The following is a 13,045-nucleotide window of genomic DNA, read 5'->3' on the forward strand; positions in this document are numbered from 1 at the left end:
TTATGATCTACACAGTCAAATGCCTTTGCATAGTCAATGAAACACAGATAGACATTCCTCTGGTATTCCCTGCTTTCAGCCAAAATCCATCTAACATCAGCTACAATATCTCTAGTACCATGACCCCTTCTAAACCCAGCCTGGACTTCTGGTAGTTCTCTGTTGATGTGCTGATTTGATTTGATTCTTAGAAGATCCTATTCATCTACTTTATCTTCTCCTGGTTGTAGGTTTTTCAGGATACTTGGAAGACTGTTGATGTTGTGGATTAGGACTTCTAGTGTTGTTCCTAGCTTTTCTGTGATGAAGTTTATAGTCCTTGGTTTTAGTCCTAGATCCATGATCCACCTTGAGTTTATTTTTGTGTATGCAGTGAGGTGTGGGTCTTCCTTGAGTCTTTTGCAGATCATTTTCCAATTTTGCCAACACCATTTGTTAAAAAGGCTATCGTTCCTCCCCTTAACTGATTTCATCTCCTTGCCAAAAATCATTCGACCATAGATAGATGGGCTGATCTCCAAATTCTCAATTCTATTCCATTGATCTATGTGTCGGTCATTGTACCAGTAACATGCTATCTTTACCACTAGGGCAGTGTAGTAGGATTTGAAATCAGGTAGTGAGATACCTCCTACCACTCTTCTATTTTTCAGGAGTGCTTTGCTTATTTGGGGCTTCTTTCCATTCCAAATGAAACTGGAGATTGTCTTTTGTTTCTCGTTGAAGAATGGGATTGGTATTTGTTTGTATTGGGATTGCATTGAATGTGTAAATTGCCTTTGGTAGCATTGCCATTTTCACAATATTGAGTCTTCCTATCCATGAGCAAGGGATATTCTTCCACTTTTCAAGATCTCTTTTTGTTACTTGTAGTAATGTTTTGTAATTTTATTTGAATAGATCCTTTATGCTTCTGGTTAAATTTACTCCCAAGTATTTAACCTTGTGATTAATTATTGTGAAGGATATTGTTTTTCTTAATACTCACTCTGTATTCTCTTTGTCACTGTAGAGAAATCCAACTGATTTTTGTATGTTGATCTTGTATCCTGCCACTTTACTAAATATTGTCATTTTCTGTAAGCAATGACATACAGATTTGTCCTTTGACTTGCTTCATGCAGGCTATCTTTGAGGTTCATTTAGGTTGTGCCAAGTTTTTGGACTTTATTTTCTTTAAGACTGAATAGTATTCACTCTAAGATATTTGTCTATTCATCTTTTGGTAGGCAATTGGGATGTTTTGATGCAGCTTATGTTTACTCTTTGATATATTTAACTTTATAAATTATTTGCTATTAGTAGAGCTGGGAGAAGAATAGGAAAAGAGTGGATAGATAATGAAGAATGTATTGAAACAGATTAGGGAGAGAACTGTAAAAAAGGAATATATGTTTAGGCATTATATGTAATGCAACAGTCCAGAAAAAGCGGTACATTGCAAAGGGAAGGGAGAGGCGAAAGGAAGGGTGGGAGGAAATTGTGTAACAATGAATGAATTTTTTGTTGTTTTTGTTTAAAACTTATTTTAATTTTATTTTTTTTTTAATTTCCATTCATTCATTGTTTCTCACTTTCCTCCCTGCCTACCCCTCCCCCCATTTGCTTTTCTCTTTGACAAGTAAAAAACAAATTATTTTATTGTTATGCAGTTCCCCCCCACCCCCAGCCCCAGTCCACACCACTGTGCAGGTTTCATTCTGGACTCTTGTCCTGACAATAATACCCAATCATATATTCCTCCTAAGCAGTACTGTCCCTCATCTGTTTCAGTGCAGTATATATTATTTATCCTCTCTTAGTTCCCCCCAAATCTGATGTCAGTCCTGATTTATAACAGTGGCACTATACAGTATTTATCCTTTTATGACTGAGATATTTCACTCAGCATAATGTCCTCTAAGGTCACTCATTTTTTTATAATATTTCATAAGTTCCTTAAAAAAGAAAGTGAACAGGATGGGGAAGGGGGAAGGAGGAAAATGTGCAACAATGAATGATTGAAAATGCAACTTTTCTGTAAACTTTTGTTAAAATCACAATTAAAATTAAAAAAATTATTTACTATTGGAAAAAAGTGTTTATGCTCAAAGAACTTTAAGCCTATCTTTGACAAACAGGGATAATAGTTTCTTCTATATGCTTCTAGAACTATTATATTATTTGGATGTGCTGTTACTTAATTTAATGCAAATAGGCATATAGGATAAGCCATCTGTCCTAGAGATCTGTCTCTCTCTGTATAGATAAAGATCTCATTCTTTTTTTTTCAATCTCATGGTACTGCATTGAAGAGTTATAACATTATTCTTTAAGAAGGCCCATTCACAGACATTTTAGGCTACCTAGAATTTTTTTTTTAATTTTATAGACTACATGACCATAAAGATCTCTGTTTGTCAGAGGTAACCTTGGTTTTCCTATTGCCTCTTTTAATAAGTTTTATGATTGTACTAGGTCCCTCAGTAGTACAAATGTATGAGAAGCAGCTCTGGTGGCCAACTGGCAAATCCACCAGCTGCTGGGCAGTCTCCTCCTGTGCAATTAACTGCCTCTGAAAACCCACTGGAGGGTCAGCTCTGGGTTAATTCCAGCTGGACAGTACACAGCACCTAAAAATAAGTAAGTGATTCAGACTTACCCAGTATAACAGGTGAAAAGTGTGATTGGATTTTGTACACTTCTCTCAAAGATCTTTCTCAGATAGTGTTTCATCTCATCTTCACATTTATCTTGCAAGGATATGAATAAAATAAACCTAGCTAGTTGTCATTACTCCTTATTCATTAACGATGTAACAAAGTGCATCAGAAATGATGAGGATGGCACAGGAAAGGGTCAGGTCCAATAAGGTTGCTATGAGTTGTACTCAACTCAGAGGCACATAGTAATAACAAAAGAAGCTTTAAACACCTTTATTGTTAATTATCTTCCATTGTTAGATAATTGTTATTAGTTGTTTTCTAGGGAAAGGAAGTGAGGAAAAGGATAGTAAGACTCAGTACATAATATAATAGAAACACACTATGATGGATGGGAAAGACTATATATAATAAGGGAATGATCTGCAAAATATCACTAATGAAAGAGAAGACTGAGCCAACCAAACACAGTGAGCAGAGCTAAACATGGTTATACACCTAATCCTGCAAGAAAAGAAATAACAGGTGTCAAATTGCAGATTCATAAGTGTCCAGGCAAGATAAAAAGATGGAGACAGATGAAAAGGACTGCACTCGTGACTACACTTAGGAAAGGAATACAAATTTTGAAAAAGAAAGACGGAAGCTAAGAAAGTGCTTCTTCATGTGGTGTGCTCTCAAGCCAGAACCAACTCATGGCTGTTTCTCAAGAGAGAGATGGCACACTGCTCCATGCTATGTACAGCCTCTAAAAATTCACAAAGCCGAACACTGTTATACACATGATCCTGCAATATCAGCAACAATAAGCATACAGGCAAGATGAACAGATCTTCCAATATCAGTCTTGATAGCAGTCAGCTATAAATCACCTTGGAGCAGATTGCCTATCTGTCTGTCTCTTAAGGAGCAAATGGTGGATTCCATCGGCATACTTTTGAGTTAGCAGCACAACATCTTACCCCAGGCCACCAGAGTTCCCTAAGAAAGGGCTGCTTCTTGTTGTTAGATGCCTTCGAATTGAATATGACTCATAGTGACTCTGTGAACAACAGATGTAAACCCTGTCCTATCCCGTGCTGTCCTCATCATCTGACATACTTGAGCCCTCTGCTGTAATCACTGTATTAATCAGTCTCATTGAAGGTCTTCTTCCCTTGGGCTGACCCTTCACATTCCTAAGTATGATATCCCTTTTCAAGGAATAACCTCTACTAGCAACATGCCTAAAGTATGTGAAGGGATCTTCCCCATTCTTGCCTCCAAGGAGCATTGTGGCTGCATTTCCCCCCAAGACATATATGCTTATTCTTTTGGCAGTCCATGGTATGCATACTCAGCACTCTTCTCCAATACCACAGCTCAAAGACATCACTTCTTCTCCTGTCATCCTTACTCATTGTTCAGCTCTCAGGTGCATAACTGTGATTGAAAAGACTATGAGCAGAATCACATGCACCTTAGTCTACAAATTGGTATCATTGCTCCTCAGTAATTTGGAGAGGTCCCTGACAGTAAACTTATCCAATGCAATATGTCTCCTTGATCTCCTGACTGCTGGTACCAAGTGTGTTGATTGTGGATCCAAGTAGGATGAAATAATTGATAACTGTGATCTTTTCTCCATCTATAATGATGTTGGTTATCAGTACAGTGGTGAGGATGTTTGTTTTCTTGGTGTTGAGATCCAATCCATATTTAATGCTGTAGTCTTTGATCCTCTGCAGCAAGCATTTCAAGTCCTCTACACTTATAGCAAGCAGAGTTGTGTAATCTGCATAATGCAGGTTATTGATGAGTCTTCCTCTGATCTTTATCTTGATGCTACATTCTTTTTCATAAAGTCCAACTTCTTGAATGATTTGCTCAACACTCATACCTAATAGGTATGGAGAAAAGATTCAGTCCTGACACACATCTTTCCTGATTTTTAACCATGCAGTGCTCCCTTTCTGTTTTCAGGCCACAGCTTCTTTGTATAGATTTCAAATAAGCTAAAAAAACAGTTGATGTTTAGAACCACCAGCCTCTCCATAAGAGAAAAATGTGTCAGTCTACTTCTATCTGCATTCATTGTTGTTGTTTTGTACCATAGACTCAGAACCAACCCAGAGCTGACCCTCTGGTGGGTTTTCAGAGGTCATTTAATCTAATGATGCTTGTCCATCCTTCTCCCACAGAGCAGCTGGTCGATTCAAAACACATGCCTTTGGTATTGCAGCACAGCTTCCTACCACTAAAATCCTATGGGCAAGTGTACTGTCTGATATGATTAGTATGTGTTGGGATGGATCTGATAACAGCATGATGTTGTTCAGTGCCATCAGGGTTTTTTATGCCTCATAGCAACCCTATGAACAACAGATCTGCATCATGCCATCCTGTGCCATCCTCACAATCTCTGTACACTTGAACCCACTCTGACAGTCACTGTGCCAGTCCGTCTTGTTCAGGGTCTCCCACTTTCTCTCTTTATCTTTCCCAGCATGATGTCTTTCTCCAAGCATGCTCTTCTGACAACATACTCAAAGTATGTGAAACTTTCACCATTTTTGCCCTTAAGAAGCACCAAGTTGTACTTGCTCCAGACAAACTTGTTTGTTCTCTTGGCATTCTCTGGGATATTTTCTTCCCCAGCACTCCTGCTTAAAGGCATTGATTCTTCTTTGATATCCTTATTCATTTTCCAACTTTCAGGTGCATAGGAAGCCATTGAAAAGACTGTAGCTGAATGGGAAAGATCCAGTGTGTAAAACAATGAATATGAACTTTGTAAGCAAACCAGTATAAAATACAAATCTTCTTTAAAAAATATAAATAAAGACCATGGCTTAGATCAGGCACACTTAGTCCTTAACCAGATGTTGTTGCTCTTTAGCACTTTGGGGAGATCCTTGACAGCGTGTTTTCCCAAGGCAACACATCTTTTACTTTCTTGATTGTTTTTTAAAATTTTTTTAATTTTATTTTATTATTTTTTGGTGTGTACCATCAAATCAGATCTGACTGGTACAGAAGGAGATTGCCCCTCCTTCTCCAGCACAACATCTGGTGGATTTGAACCAAACACCTCTGGGTTTTCAGTGCAGCTTCTTGCCGCTAGGCCACCAGAGCTCCTTTAATTTCTTGATTGCTTTAATGGAGCATGTTGATCTTGGATATAAGTGAAATGATGTGGTTAACAACTTGAACCTTTTCTCCATCTATCATGAAGCTGCCTATTGGTTCAGTGGTGGGTGTTTTGGGGTTTTTGAGGTTGAGATGTAATCTATAGTGAACGCTGGAGTCTTTGATCTTCTTTAGTACTTGCTTCAGGTCATCTTAATTTTCTACAGCCATAAAACAGGTTGTTGATGAGTCTTCCTCCAGTCCTGTGGTCACATTCTTCTTCATAGAGTAAAGCTTCTTCAATGATTTGCACTCTTTAAATATCTTAAAAGCTATTCATAAGACATTTTTTCCTATCGTAATTTTAAGCATAAAGCTTTTTACTCCCTCATTGACACATAACTGAAAGGTAAGTCTCAGCCTTGTTCTTATTTAAGGGAGTTCTGTGGCACAGTCTAGAGAGAACTGCCTTGCTAACTCAAAGATGACGCCTCTCTGGTAGTTCAAATACACCAGTGACTCCATGAGAAACAGATGGGAAATCTCCTGTGTGATTGAAAACCCACTGCAAGGCCGGCTATAAGTCAGTTTTGACTCAAAGGCAGTGAGAGTTAAAGAGAGAGGCTTCCTGTTTGGATAATTCCAAATTCAGAGAGTATTGAAAGTCAGCTACATGCCAGACATCTTCCCCATGCCCGCGGTATACTATCAAGTTAATGCACTCAGCTGGTAGCTGGAAGGCTTAGTGTTTAAAATCCACTGGAAGAAACTTCAGAAGAAAGGTCTAGTAATCTATTTTAACAGGCACAGGCAGTAAACACCCTGTGGAGTACAGCTCTGCTGTGACGCATGGGGTATCTCCATGAGCTGAAATCAACTTGAGGACAACTAGTTCTCGTTAAACTGTGCCAGGAATCCTCATTTCCTGATTATTGCTTTGTTTATGTTTCACTTATTTAGTGGAGCCTTAATTAGGAATTAACCCTCTCTGCTTTCAACATTTTCCTATTTGTGTTGTAGCATCTAGGGATGAAAGCAAATTTGTCCCAAATTTAAAGAGTGCCTACAATCAGTTCTTCATAAAGAACTCAACTCACGCCTGGGGAAAGCAAGAACCGAGAGACGTTTAGTCTTTCACACATACTGCCACGAATGCATTGAGGATCATGTACCTCACAACTTCATGTTTGAAATTTGCTTTTGTCTTACTAAAAACAAATGTTCTAGCACTTAAAAAATATAAAATATCTCAGTCACAAAAGAACAAATACTGCATAGTTCCACTGTTGTAAAATGGACTGACATTGGGGTTGAGGGAGAGACTGAGAAAGAGGGGATAAATAATGTATACTGTACTGAAAGAGATGAAGGAGAGAACTGTTTAAAAGGGATATGTGATTAGGTATTATTCTAATGACTAGAGTCCAGAAGGAAGGCTGTATAGTGGAGTGGACTTGGGGGGAGGGATTGTATAACAATGACATAATTTTTCTTTTACTTTTCAAAGAGAAGAGCAAACCCGGGGAGAGGGGTGGGCAGGGAGAAAAGTGCAACAATGAATGAATGGAAATCCAAAGTCTCTGTAAACTTTCATTAAAATTAATAATAAAAAAATTTAAAAAAAGAAAAATAAATAAATTTAAAATATATAAAATTAAGGAAAAAGAATTAATACTGCGTCCACTACAAAGAAATAACTCATTTTTAACTTTTGTATCAAGCCATAGAGAAGAACACTGATGGGAAAGACAGTGATAAATTATTAAATAGATATCTTTGACTGACATTTGTGAGTCACAAGACTAGGTGAACAAAGACAAACGTAGCAACCCACTCCTTGTTTTCAGTAACATGAAAAGAAAACCATAAAATCCATCTTGTTGTAGCCGCTCAGTCTATAGTTCATAGCAACTTTATGAACAAAGGATTGGAGTCTTGCTCTATGTTACAGCATCCTCACAGTCTTCCTATGTTCCAGCCTGTTGTTACAGTCATTGTATCAATCCATGTTGTTGAAAGTCTTCCTCTCTTTCCCCAACACTGTCTTTTCCAGCATGATGTCTTTTTCCAGGGACGGGCCCCTACTGACAACTTTTCCAATGTATATCACTCTTCTTGCATTTAAAGATCTTCAGGGTTGCACTTCCTCCGGTAGAGCCTTTGTTATTTGCAGTCTATGGTATGTTTAAGAGTCTTCTGCCACAACACAATTGAAAGACATCAATTCTTTGGCCTCCCTAATTTACTGTCTGAATTTCAGAAATGTAGGAAGCAATTGAAAATATTATGTCCTGTATCAGGCACTCAGGTCTTTAAATGGCTATCCTTACTCTTTAATATCCTGGAGAGGTCTTAGATGCATATTTTCCCAACATGTCTTTTGATTTCTTGGCTTCTGCTACTATGGATGTTGATTCTACATCCAATTATTAATTATACATTCAAGTATAATTAAATCCCTGGAAAATCCTTGGAGGAAGCATGTTAATAGTTCCAAAGTTGTCCTTTATGGAGCTTTTGCTTTGCTTGTATTATGTTAATAAAGTCTTAGAATAGCCTTACGATTTACAGAATAAGGGAGTTGAAGTACAGAGAATTAAGGTTATTAAATGGCAAGAAAATGGTAAATGGTGAAGCTTGGATTCCAGCCAGTGGACATTCACAAATGTCAGTCATAATGAGTGCTTCTAATCAAGAGGTGGTGCCTCTCTGTTGTTATTGTTGTTGGTGTGTGTTGTTGAATCAGAACTGACTTATAACCTACCCTCCAGTGGGTTTTCAGGGGTAGTCAATTCCACTGGAGGAGATTGCCCATCCTTCTCCCTCAGAGAAGCTGGTGGATTCGAACTGTGTGCCTTTGGAATTGTACCAGTGGCTCCTCAGGAGGAAGATGGACAGTGACCTCCTCTACCATATACAGCCTCCCCCAAACCCCCTGGAGAGTCACCAGGGAATGAATCATTTCTGAGCTGACAGCAAGGAAGTCAGTATTCTTATACATAACTACTTCAACACTGCACACTGATTGTGAGACATGAAACGACAATTATATGGTGGCTACTATTTATTGTCTTAGAGAGTTTCTGTAAACTTCAGTGAGGAAGTTTAATAGTGAAAAACATTGCATGTATAGATTCAGATGTAAATAAAACCTTTGCCTTGTTGACTTAGTCTCCTAGTGTTTTTTGATCCTTTTCCTCTGTTGTCAGCAGAATGTCAATAGTCTCTGACCCTTTATGGTTCTGGACAAGCACTAAAGTGCTAGCAAAGGAGTGGATTTTCAATGTATATGTGACAGGATTAGCTCCTTGGAAGATATCTCACTGGAATTTGTTATGACCTGCAAATTTGTTTTTTATTTTCATTTTATGCAAGGCCAAATAAGCATTTAAGGATTATATTGGCTATGTCAGAACTTCAAAGAGCCTCTTGTCTCTGGTGATTAGAAAGCGATTGATGATATTTTCCAAGGAAGATTCACTAAAGTGATGGATGACCAGCATATTATACTGAGTCCAAGAGTGGCTGTAACAGGACACAGAGGCAATACTTATGGGTTACTTCCCCATGTTTTTCATTCATGTACATTATGTTTTATATACTTTACATGGTGCTTCATACAATCATACAGTACTTAACTTTTTACAAATTTCGATGGTAAAAGAAAGAAAGGTGATAGGAGAATAACGATGTGACATTTGAGCTCAAGAATAGGGTCTTTTGGACTTCAGTATTTGCCAACAGGAAGTGCTCAGTGGAAAGACAAAATGTAAAGCCTTTGGTATTTTAATGACTTTTTATTTTAATTTTTTATATTATTATTGCTGTGTACCACAGTGTCAGAACTGACCCTCCGGCGGGTTTTCAGAGGTGATTGAAGACATGGGAGGAGATTGCCCATCCTTCTCCCACAGAGCAGCTGGCGGCCTTGCAGCATCCACTTGCATAGCATCCACTTCCTAAACAACTTGCCTTTGGAAACTCTATAAAGAAATAAAACTCTTTGATAAATGTTGGTAGTTGTAGAGGGACTTCAGGCCTTTTGTTCATAGGGTCTCTATAAGACGTGCTCTACTCAAAGGCAATCAACAACAACAATGTTACTATTAAAATAGTCTACATTTTTTTAAAAAAAATTAAAGTAGTATTATAATACACCTAGAACTGTGGGCCTACTTTGAATTTGGTCATTTCCACTTATAGTCCCAACAGATCGTATTAATCAGGATGGCTGTTCTAGAATATGGAGCCACTTGGGTTGACTCCGTATTCTAGAACATGGAGTCACTGTTCAAAGACTACCACGGAGACATCGTTGTTTACTCTCAGAAGTTCTGTATAGAATTTGTGCAGGTCTACCTTCATCATCTTTGTTTTGTTCTTTAAGCCATTGGAAATCTTTTAACTGCCTTTTTATTTAAAAACTTAATAATTATTACCCTCTGTATTCAAGAATCTCACTTTTAAAATCCTGACTTACATATTGCATAGAACCCTTGAAGCTGTGGTGTTGTGAAAAAGAGTGTTTATGGCTGTAATAAAAGAATTGACAAAACTTAACATTGATGTGTTGGCTGAGACATTCATTTGACATTGAGGAGGGGCAGACAGCAGGGGAGAGAACATTATGATTTGATTATTTTTAGTAAAATATTTCCATATGCACATGAATGATGTTCATACTAACAAAACACACTTTCCACATGGAGTTATTCCCAGGCTCCAGAAGTGTGAAATTCACATGGTTCTACTGATTGATATTCCAAGGCTGATAGAGCCGAAGGCAGCCTGAGCACCTCATAAACAATCAAGACGAAACAGTGATCATTTCATATTCTGGGGAATTTAAGCCACAATGAGATTATGCTGCTATTACATTATTTTAAAACTTACTGTTAGGAGTATTGCATTGGACAAATCGGCTATCAGTGACCTCTCCAAAGTTTGAAAGAGCAAAGATGTCAGTTGAAAGACTAAGATGAATTGATGAGTTGAATTGATGCCTCTGAATTTTTATATTGTTAACAGTATTGAGTGTATCATAGACTGTCAAAAGAAGAAACATATCTGTCAGGGAGGAAGTACATCCAGGGTGCTCCTTAGAAGGAAGAGGATGAGAGTTCATCTCACATACTTTGAGCATGATATGATTGAGAAAAAACATCATGCTTGAAAAGTAAGGGGTCATAACAGGATAGGCAGAATCTCAATGTGATGGTTGACATAGTGACTGCAACAATGGCCTTACGCATAGCAGAGATTATGAAAATAGCATAAGCTTGGGCAGGATCAGACAACAATGACAGGAAAAAGAAAGTAGAGACTTATGAACTTCTAGGACTTAATATTCTAAGTAAAGTCTCAACAACAAAGATAAATAGTGTGTCAAAACCAAAGGTGCTTATCTAATTTGTAACCCATTTTATCATTCATTTACCTTCCTTAACTGCTTAGGGTTCAGAGAGTAGGAAAACATAAGTCAACAATTTTATATGAAGGTATGATATATGCACTGTAATAAAGGTATGTTAAAAGCTTTTACGTCAATCACACATATTCACATTCTTAATGCTGTTGGGTCAGAACCAACTCATAGATGATACATCAGCGTGTTTCTGAGGCTGTAAGTCTCACGAGAGGAGATTATCCCTCTTTCTCCCTTGGAGCCACTGGTGGATTTGAAACACCAGAGAGGTGAAGCATGTGGTTTAACAATGCAACTCCCTATAGACCACATCCCCAGGGATCCCTTGTCAGATCCTGGCTCTGTCATATCACACATACATGCTGTTGTTGTTATTGTCACTTCCAATGCATGATTACCTTATGTGTTTGATAGAATGTTCCATGGGATTTTCAAAGCTGCAAACTTGATCAAGTATTAAGAAATAAGCTATAGTTATTTTTAAAAGTAAGACAAAGAAGGCAGAAACCTGTCTTTAAATACTTATAGGAGAAGCAGTCAAGAAAATCATTAGAATGCAGGGTCATTATTGCTATGCAAAACACGTGTTCCACGTGGAATTATTTCTAGATATTAGAATATAGAAAGATGCATTCAATTTAGAGGAAAAGTCAGCAAAAGCTTCCTAATGATATATACACATCCTGTGAGAGACTAAGATAGTCTTGAGACAGGGATTCCAGGAAGAACACAGGTTAACAAGGATAATGTGTAGAAGCTTAGGGCTTGGATGAATGCTTTAAGAGTAATAGAACCAACAGAGGGTTTTAATAGAAGAGTCAGGTTTTCAAATTAGAATTTTTAGATAGAGCACTTCAGCTGCAGAGTGGAGGGAAAGATGGACTATAGCAAATGAGTCTTGTAGTTGGTAGGTAAAAAAATTGTTCCAGGGTTCCAAAAATGCAGTAAATTACAGCAATTCAGGTAAAAATGATGAAGGCTTTAGGCTAGGTTCACCACCAACTCCCAGTTTCCCTGCATTTGCCTAGATTCAGTACTCAAAGTCCTATGGCTCAGTATACCTGGACTATCCTGCTTTAAAAAAAAATCTGAGGGGAGCTCTGGTGGCCTAGTGGCAAGGAGCTGCAACTACAATCCCAGAGGCGCAAGGTTCGAATCCACCAGATGCTCTGCCGGGGAAGGAGGGACAATCTCCTCCTGTACCAGTCAGATCTGATTTGACGGTACACTCAAACAAAAATAATAAAATTTAAAAAAAATTTTTAAAAATCTGAAATTTCCTTGCCCCAAGGAATTGCTCAATCCCACACAAAGCAGGATGGCTGGTCACTCTCGCTCCCTGAATAGTGGACGAAGGAGAGAAATGTGTATGGACGAATGAAAGAAACAGGTGTTTTTGTAAACTTTCATTCAAACCAGAATAAAAAATCATTTACAAATTTAAAAAACCATGAAATGGATAAGAACATTAAATGATATTTAGGAGGTAAACACTATGACTCATAGTTAGTTGGATGCTGGGAGAACTTGAAGAAAATTGTAAAATTTCTGGCTTGGCTGATGGAGGTCTAGCTGTCTCAGTGTCTTAAGTGAAAATGAATGACAGTCTAAATTCTTCTAGATCATAAACTTATTTCTCTACTTATGCTTGAGTCAAACATTTTTGCATATTAATGATGAAAGTGTTCTTCCTTAATTTTCTAATTTGAATTGACAGGGTCTCACAAAATACCAGTACAAAGAAATATTGATACAAAGCAGTATTATTTTAATAGTTCTACCTTTTTATTCCTGTTCCTGCCTGGTTCAAAATACGCAAGAGCAGCAGTGTCTCTCTGGAGGCTAAGGTCCACCTGATACAGGCCATGGT

At 37.8% G+C, this 13,045-nt stretch overlaps 1 protein-coding gene across 1 annotated transcript in view; it reads left to right on the forward strand.

Moving 5' to 3' along the window:
* DCHS2 (dachsous cadherin-related 2) overlaps positions 1–13,045 on the forward strand; it is a 393,558-nt gene that overhangs the window by 356,664 nt on the left and 23,849 nt on the right. The gene's annotated exons all lie outside the window — the stretch shown is intronic.

The sequence above is a fragment of the Elephantulus edwardii genome, unplaced genomic scaffold (genome assembly GCF_000299155.1).
Source record: "Elephantulus edwardii isolate Elephantulus edwardi_28Jun2011 unplaced genomic scaffold, EleEdw1.0 scaffold00034, whole genome shotgun sequence".
Classification (NCBI taxonomy): Eukaryota; Metazoa; Chordata; class Mammalia; order Macroscelidea; family Macroscelididae; genus Elephantulus; species Elephantulus edwardii.